The sequence below is a fragment of the Triticum aestivum genome, chromosome 1B, assembly GCF_018294505.1.
Source record: "Triticum aestivum cultivar Chinese Spring chromosome 1B, IWGSC CS RefSeq v2.1, whole genome shotgun sequence".
Classification (NCBI taxonomy): Eukaryota; Viridiplantae; Streptophyta; class Magnoliopsida; order Poales; family Poaceae; genus Triticum; species Triticum aestivum.
The window spans coordinates 213,573,390-213,582,050 of record NC_057795.1 but is presented as its reverse complement, the minus strand read 5'-3'; the positions used below and the strand labels follow the sequence as shown (position 1 = coordinate 213,582,050).

At 42.3% G+C, this 8,661-nt stretch overlaps 1 long non-coding RNA gene across 2 annotated transcripts; it reads left to right on the top strand.

Moving 5' to 3' along the window:
* Positions 1-1,394: 1,394 nt before the first annotated feature.
* On the top strand, positions 1,395-8,407 carry LOC123116548 (uncharacterized). 2 transcript variants are annotated; one of them, XR_006457116.1, is made up of 5 exons: positions 1,395-1,721; positions 1,989-2,041; positions 3,971-4,054; positions 4,142-4,277; positions 6,738-8,407. It is a non-coding gene; the product is annotated as an uncharacterized lncRNA (long non-coding RNA). The 2 variants fall into 2 exon arrangements; XR_006457114.1 differs by lacking the exon at positions 6,738-8,407 and having other exon boundaries at positions 1,397-1,721; positions 4,142-4,370.
* Positions 8,408-8,661: the final 254 nt, after the last annotated feature.

The following is an 8,661-nucleotide window of genomic DNA, read 5'->3' as shown; positions in this document are numbered from 1 at the left end:
CGCCCCAAGACCGATGCTCCAGATGCCTTCTATTTATTTTATTGGTTCCCATGTGTTTATTATGTTTGTTGCATTATCATAATTGTTTTGCATATTTCATTCCTATATGTTTATGCCATGTTCATGTTGAGTGCCTTGTCATATATTTGCTTCTTGCACCATGCTCATCTCACTTGTTATGTTGCATTGTACCCTTGTCATTTTGCATTTCATCATGCTCATCATGTGGGTTGCATTCTTCATGTTGTGTGTGCATCAACCCTTGCTATCTCTCTCAAGCCATATGCCCATGTATCATCACCTCTCCCTTCCTTCTTCCTCATCTTTTTGCAAGTGACATTATTCCCTCCTCCATTAATGTTCATTTATTCCCTGGTGATCTTACTCAATGCCTTATACTTCTCTGACAAATTTGATCTCAATTGGACTTGATTTGGTTGGGGTTCAAAAATGGCTCTTTCAAACTTGAATTATTTGTCTATCCTAAAAATGCCCAAAGCAATTTATTAAAATTCTGCACAAATTCTGGACTCTAGATATATTCTCATATCTCTCTCACGCCTTCCCTTTATCTCTGAGCTTTTCTCTCTTATTTTCTGTTTGAGGAAATTGAGAAAAGAAAGAATAAGAGGGGGAGAGAGAGAGCCTAGCTCCAGCAGCAGCAATGCAGCCCAGCAGCAGCAGCAGCAGCCATCTCCACAGCCCAGCCAGCCCACATGTACAGGGGCACCTTCAACCTCCTGTAAGGCAGAGCATCCAGCAGGGACACGTCGGCACCTCCTCTGATTTGATGGCAGGAGTCGTCCCTAGGCCTCTATAAGACCACCCCGGTGCCCTAGACCTCCTCCTCCCTCGATTCCACCCTTCTCTTCCTCCTGCCGCCACCAAGGTAAGCCACCCACGCACCCGCCATCGCCATGGCTGAGCCGAGCTAAAGCTCGAGCTCGGCTTGACCCGGGCGTCCTCCGTCCTCCTCTCGTTGCCGGAGTCGCCGTGACGACCTCTGCCACCAGTACCTGCAGCTCACGGTCCGGGAGCTCCTTCCACGACGTCCTCTTTGTCGTCTTCTTCCTCGGCTCAAACCCTCGCCGCCGGCCTCTTCTTCCTCTGGAGCGACCCCTCGCACGACAACCCTAGCCGGATCGCCAAGTCCAACGCCCCGTCGCCATCTTCGTCATCTTCTACCTCAGCTTCATCTACTTCACGGACACCGGCGGTCAACGCATGGCCTTGCTTTCTCCATCGCGAGAACGTATCTGGTGAAACGACTAAACTGGTGCACCAGATGCACCAGCTATGTATGGGCCGTTGGATTCGAAAGAAAGGGACGGGATTCAGTGCGATGATGGGCTGTCGGTACATTTGCAAAATAGTCCTTACAGTATAACTAAATCCAGCAATCTGACCTCTCTGTACCCATATCGTCTTCCTCCCCTTGCCATAATTCTGTACCAAGCCGTCCAGCTGCGCACTAGGGTTCGGGAAATCTGCTCCGTCACCTCTCTCGCCCCCTCTCCTGGATCTTCTCCCCCTTCTATCTGGTACCTAGTTCCGGCGCCTTTGAAGCACGAGCTCCCCTCCTCTTCTCTGAGTCGGGCCCGATGAAGTCGCCATTGCTGCCGGCGAGCGCGTAAATGTAGCGGTGTTGTGCTGTAGCTCCTGGGGACGAAGAGGAACTACCCAAAGGAGCCGACTATCTTGTGCACCTTGACGATTTCAGGGTATGTTCTCTTATTCCATTATCCATTTATCATGGTCATATTGGGTTCTTCCCATTTGGGATTTCCCTAACTTATTCCAAACTAGTGTCATTGCGTACTTGAATAAGTAGTATGAGCACCAGATTTATGTATGAGATACACGGCTGCAAATATGGTAGTGCAAAATAGCCTATGCAAACTTGAATAAGTAGTGTTCTGAATCTTGACATGTTTTTTGTAGTATAGAAAAACCATATTTACGCAAACTCTGAAGTAAAGTTTGTGCAGTTGTGCGGTTGAAATAGGACCTGGCCATCGTCCTTTATAGCTCAGGATCCAAGGTATGAGCACCGAATTTGGTTGTCTGTTATACATGTACAGTCATATTTCCTTCTTCCAGGTCATTCAGTTTCCCATGTGTTTGAAGCTAATGGCATTTGGGAATATGAATAGTACGGGCATGAACTTGATCCGTCGGATCTTGATGAAATTGTAGTAGTAATCACAACAGTTGGCGCAAAAATAGTTGAGGGGATGTGCTCTGTGTGTTATGTTCCTTTATATACAATTTTCTTGCTGGTACAGAACATGGCAAGGGGAGGAAGACGATATGGGTACAGAGAGGTCAGATCGCTGGATTTAGTTATACTGCAAGGACTATTTTGCAAATGTACCGACAGCCCATCATCGCACTGAATCCCGTCCCTTTCTTTCGAATCCAACGGCCCATACATAGCTGGTGCATCTAGTGCACCAGTTTAGTCGTTTCACCAGATACGTTCTCCTCGGGAGGCAGGTACTGCAGCATTCTTTGTAGCAGTAATGATGTGTCCATCGAAATGATACAGCAGCCACGGTATGCCTCCCTTTCAATGAAAAAAAAACAGATAAGAATATAGGATACTTATGTGTGAAGCACCAGCTGCTCATTGAATGTTTTTACTGCAAAACAGCAGCGCACGGTACTGGATAGCGTGGCAGCTGCAAAGCAACAAGGCCGGCCAAGACCATGCTCCATCTTTTATTCAGAAACTGCTGATGATTCCAACGTTTTCCACTTTGTCCCCGTCGATCCAATCAGACATACATATAATCCCCAGTGTACCAAGTCACATACTTTGCCATCTCGTCGTCAAACTTCCGTCTACCGATCCTCAAACCCTTAAAATCGTCAGAAACTTGATCGATCGTACAACATACTTTGTCATCTCTTCGTCAAACTTCCGTCTAGCGATCCCCAAACCCTTAAGGCCGTCAGAAACTTGATCGGTCGTAGATCACCTAGCACATGGCGAGTGTCAGCAACAAGGAACCCAAAGTGGGATCAGGCGACGAGGCCGCTAGCTCGGCCGCCGGTCTGCCAGGGGTGGCAGCGGCGCCGCCACAAGGAGCTGAGCCCGGGGATGATGAGGCGGCGGCGGCCGTGCTGGCTGCTGCCCCCACCAGGCCATACTATGAGTGCGTCTTCTGCAAGCGTGGGTTCACCACGGCGCAGGCTCTCGGTGGGCACATGAACATCCACCGCCGCGACCGTGCCAAACCCAGCGTCCGCGACGTTCCCAGCGGCACCACCACATCAGTGTCTCCAAACGTCGAGTGTTATAATCAGTACTGCAGCCACCAGCTGCCGTATCCCGCAGTGCCTCCGGCGAGGGCGACGCCGATGAGCACGAGCAGAAGTTTCATGCTAGCGTACCACCAGCATCAGGGCACAGGGGCTTCGACCGGAGTCGCGCATGCGGATGCCTCCGTGAACCCTAGCAGTGCTAGCCCGAGGGAGCTCAGCCTGTTCGGTGCGGCAGCTCGTGACCGTGACTTGCACGGCCGCGGTGGCGACGGGTCTGACGTGGCGCCAGAAGGGTCGGATCGGCAGGCAGGTGAGCCGCCCGAAAGGGAGCTTGACCTGGAGCTCAGGCTCGGACGTCGTCCGCATTGATCGCATGATACTGCAACTGCGGTTAACTAATGTAACTCATACAAATACTACGTATATTTATTTAATTATTGGTACAAATGCTGCATATATAATGCATTAATTCATGTATATGTGTGGTTTATGGAATATGTGCATGGAGTGCGTGTAATTAATATACAATTTTTTATTTTATTTCTGTTCCAGTTGTTAATGTTTTTGTTTGTGTTTATACTCTGGACGTTGGATCTATTGCAAATATGTGGACAGATTGCACTCGACTTACTAGAATCTTTTCTTCGGTATGTATCATTTATCCTGCCGGCCGTCCTCAACCCGTTCATGTGGGAAATTTCAGCTGCGGGAGCACTGGACCGGGGAAATTGTTACTGCAGCGAAGCATGCCACATCTCCTCTGGGGCTTCCCCGTCCCAGTCGCACGGTGAGCTGCTGGCCCTTGTGCCCTACTGCTACTGTTGATGCATATTGAAATTCATCCCAGTTTTTACTGTTTTTGAAACTTTTTCAGAGATCTATTGTGTGCCATTGTTTACAGTCTGATGGATCTGAGAACAGGATAACAACTGAAGCTAAAGCCTTGGGAATTTCAGAATTTAAGTTTTCTAACACTCAACATGGCATTTTCAGCGGATACACATGGCAACGTAAGAACTTATTGTTATTTTTACTCTATGGCTCCGTTTTTGTATCCTCACAATTTTTAGAAGTGAATGAATATAATGTAATAGTGGGTGACATGGCAATTTCTTATCCTGGCAATTTTTGGAATGTGAATGAACATGTTGTATAGTGGTGACATGGCAATTTTTTTGGATACAAAATTTTAAACCATGGCAATTTCAGAAAAAAAATAGTTCATTTTTTAAAACTTTTTATCCCAAATTCCCATGTTCTGACATGCTGATTTCGGTGAAATGTTTGTAGTAGGATTAAAACTACTAACTTTTTATTGTCCTTCACTATAGGCCCTCATGGCATTTTAACTTGTGTCCCCATGGCAATTTAACAATGTGTCCCATGGCAATTTAAGGTGTGTCCCTATGGAAAATTATATTGTAGAAACATGGCAATTGTATTGTATATACCATGGCAAGTCCATCCTTTCTGTTACATATATCTTTGGAAATTTGGGGGTAGGGGGGTAGGTGAAGGGTAAAATGCATTGCATTTTTTTTTGTATATACCATTACAAATTAACATTGAAGCTGCCAACATTTTTTGTCCCCATGCTAATTTATAGTTCATAATTTACCGTATTTTTAAAAAGTTTAAATCATCTAAATTTTGATACATTTGCCATCTTTTTATCAAAAAATAAATCTAATATATTTGCCATGTTTCCATTTACAAATTTGAAAAGCTTGCCATATTTTTTATAGAACAAAATCCCTAATCATTGGCATGTGCCCGTAGAAAGTAACTATCTTTTTCTCAAAGAAACAAATCCTTGTTTCTATATTTGTGCCCATTATACTTTTGCCAAACGTTGCCATATGTCTTTAAGAGAAGAAATTCCTAAATTTTCCATGCAATTTATCATAGGTACCATGGCAAATTTATTCAATGGACCATGGTAGTTTTATCATATGTAGCATGGCAAATTTATCTATTCGGACCATCACAATTTTATCGTATGCAGCATGACGTTTTTATTGGACCATGAAATTTTTATTAATTGGACCATGGAAATTTTTGAAATTCCTATATTTGCCATCTTTCTCAAACAAAATGATTTCTAAAAATTTGTTTGCCCCCATTTACAATTTTCCAACAGTTTCCATGTCTCTTAGAGAAAATACTTCGTAAGTTTTTGCCTTGTTACTGGTAGCATGACAAAAAAACATGGCAATTTTATTAATTAGTCCATAGTAAAATTTTGAATTTTTATATTTGGCTATTCTTTAATTAGACCATGTGCAATTTAATTATAGGTTCCATCGCAATTTCACTTATTCCATGGCAATTTTTGAATTATAAATCATGGTAGTTTTATTTTTGTAGCTACCATGGCAATCTAATTTTGTTAGTCCATGGCCATTTATTTAGTTAAACCGTGACAAATATTTGTATATAAGATGGCAGATTGCTTTGTATTACTCATACCATGGCAAATTTATCTATTAGACCATGGTAGTTTTATCATATGTAGCATGGCAATTTAATCTATTCACGACCATGGCAAGTTTATCATATGTAGCGTGGCATTTTTATTAGTTAGACCATGGAACGTTTTGGAATTCCTACATATTTCCATTTTTTGTCAAGGAAGAAATTTGAAAAAAAAAGTATTTTTGCCCCCGTCCCCCCGAATACAAATTTCCAGTAGTTGCCATGTCTCTTCGACAACATACTTCATAACTTTTTGCCTTGTAATTAGTAGCATGTAAAAAAATTGTAACATAGCAATTTTATTAATTAGTCCATGAAAATTTTGGAATTCTTTATATTTGGCCAGTTTTTTTAGGTAAACCATCTGCAATGTTATTCCAGGTCCCATTGAAATTTCACTTATTAGACCATGGCAATTTTTTAATTAAACCTTGGAAGTTTTTGTAGCTACCATGGAAATTTTTTTTAGTCAATGACAATTTATTAGATATAACAAGGAAAATAATTTGTATATAAGAATTGCATATTTTACTTATCATTCGATGGCAAATTATTTTCTGTATGTTCCATTATAATTTTCATATTATGTATAGACGGGTTTTTATTATTGAGTCATGGAAAATTTCTCTATTTTTTAAATATATTTTTATTATTTATGTATATGTAACTTTGAAACATGACATTTTTGGCCATGTGAACTTTTTGTAGAAATGCTATACATTTTGTCATGTTATCAATATATATTTTTCTGCAATTTTGCCATGTTACCATTTTATATAGATAATGTTCGACCCTTTTTTGTGCTCATCATGTAAATATTACAAAATTTCTAGCAACTTCCCTTGATTTAATATAACACAAGTATACTTAGTTTAACTTTACATGTTTTACATACAACACCGTGGCGGTTTTTGTGTGATAGATGGCAAGCTTTTTTGTTTTTCGTTTCTACTGATTTCCCACTTGCACCGTTTCTGGGTTTTTTTTTCACACAGAAGGAAACGAACGACACTGGAGGCCCAACAACGGTTAAAACGTTCGCGCTAGGGGGTTTCCTCTGGGCACCTCCTATTTGGCACGCTGGTCGCCCTCGCGCGTACCCCCTCACGCGTTGGGTACTCATATGGGCCGGCCCATTTTTGGATTTTATCTCCACCGGTTTTGGGAAGGTTCTAGAACATTCCCTAAAACGGGTTTTTCTTTCTGTTTTCCCTTTATTTTCATTTGCAAGCATCTTTCAAATTCATGAACATCTTTGGAAAACATGAACATTTTTTTTTGAAATCCTGAACATTTTGCAAATACATGAATTTTTTTAAACCGTAAATTTTTTAAAATTGGTGAACATTTTTGAAATTGCATATCTTTTTTGGAACACGTGAACAATTGTTCTGAACCGACGAACATTTTTAAAATTTGGGAACAATTTTTTGAAATTCAGGAACTTTTTTTAGAAATCCATGAACTTTTTGTGAATCTACAAGCATTTATCAATTCATGAACATTTTTTTTCAAATCATGCACATTTTTTAATTCACGAACATTTTTTTCAGTATCTACAACTCTTGTGAAATCCTGAATTATTTTTAAAAAGGAAAAACAGGAAACATAAAAAAGAAAAAATGAAAGGGCAAAAATGAAGGGGCTTCTCGTTTCCTGCACCGCACATGGGCCGACCCGTTAGGGCGCCCGCAGGGTGCACTTGACACCTTTCTCTCGGCGCCCAACACGCTAAATAGGAGCTCCCTTTTCTCCACCGTGCAAAAAAGTCAGCTCGATCCTCCCTTTGCCCTGCGAACCATACGTTCGTTCCGAGGATCAATATGAGTTGATGTACGCGAGTTACATCCTTTATTTTTTGAGGGGTAAAAATCTCTCTCTCTCACACACACACACGATTCAGGTGTACCATTACAGTTAGTAGCCAGGAGTCTAAGAAAATGATTTGAAACCGTATCTAGAAACAATTGCTCCTTTTTGGTTTTGGCAGCTGCGGCGAGCTCATGCATATGAGGAAGTGGGTGAACTGAGACGATATGCTCTTTATGTTAGTAATCACTAGCAAAAATGGTGTGTTATAGTGAGAGGAAAAAGTATCACATGCCCCTGACCCTGTAAGCATGGTTTTAAGATCCCTAAAAGTCAAAGTCCAATATTTCAACATGGCACCCTCACCAATAGTAGCTCCAGAGTCCACGTAATCATAATGCATTTGAATGTGGTTAATCCCAATGCAATGAGCTAGGACACTGATCTCCTCGAGCTAGATATTAGGGCCGCTCTCCACACCCTGCATCATGCACCTAGTCCATACACTCCTAATGCTTCATCTCTCTTTTGACTCATAATGTCGTGGAAATGTTTCCCCGAGGGAGGGGCAGGTCCTGCACGTGTCCCCTCATGACTCCTTAGGGCCCGGTCACTGCCTCATGGATGTCACTCTGTCGTATGATACATCTCCAAGGTATCTATAATTTTTGATTGCTTCATGCTGTTATATTATTATTCTTGGATATTTTACAATTATTTTATATCATTTTTTTGGTACTAACCTATTGACATAGTGCCCAGTGCCAGTTGCTGTTTTCTCAATGTTTTTTACATCACAGAAAATCAATATCGAACGGAGTACAAACGCAGTGAAACTCCGAGAGGATTTTTTGGGCCAGAAGACATTCAGTGGGCCAAGAAAGCACCTGGGGATGGCTCGAGGGGAGCAGCACCCACCAGGGCGCGCCAGGAGGCCCAGGCGCGCCCTGGTGGGTTGTGCCCACCTCGGGTGCCCCCTGAACCGCCTCTTTGCTCTATAAATACCCCAATATTCCAGAAACCCTAGGGGAGTCGACAAAAATCAATTTCAATTGCCGCAGAGTCTAGAACCATCAGATCCAATCTAGACACCGTCATGGAGGGGTTCAC